This window comes from Plasmopara halstedii, assembly GCF_900000015.1.
Source record: "Plasmopara halstedii genome assembly, contig: Scaffold_671, whole genome shotgun sequence".
Taxonomy (NCBI): Eukaryota; Oomycota; class Peronosporomycetes; order Peronosporales; family Peronosporaceae; genus Plasmopara; species Plasmopara halstedii.
The window spans coordinates 268,440-268,711 of NW_020187588.1; positions in this window are offsets into that span (position 1 = coordinate 268,440).

Genomic DNA, 272 nt, shown 5'->3' on the forward strand with positions numbered 1-272 from the left:
GTCGTGGAGGCGACCTTTAAAGGCATCGAGAAGCCATGGAAGATCGTCATCGATTCCGGGGCGTAGGGAAAGTATGCTCGGCGTTCCACGATGGAAGGAAGCCAGCTGTATGCTGAGGCGCTGAAAGCGCGGCTGGGTGACACCGTCACTGTTTGCCTAGCGACAGGGACACGTTTCACAGTTGCGAAGGTCCCTGTGAATCCCAGAGTCTAGTCCTTGACTTTGATAGCGTGGAACACTGTCTAGTCTTAGACTTGGATGCAAGGTATGAC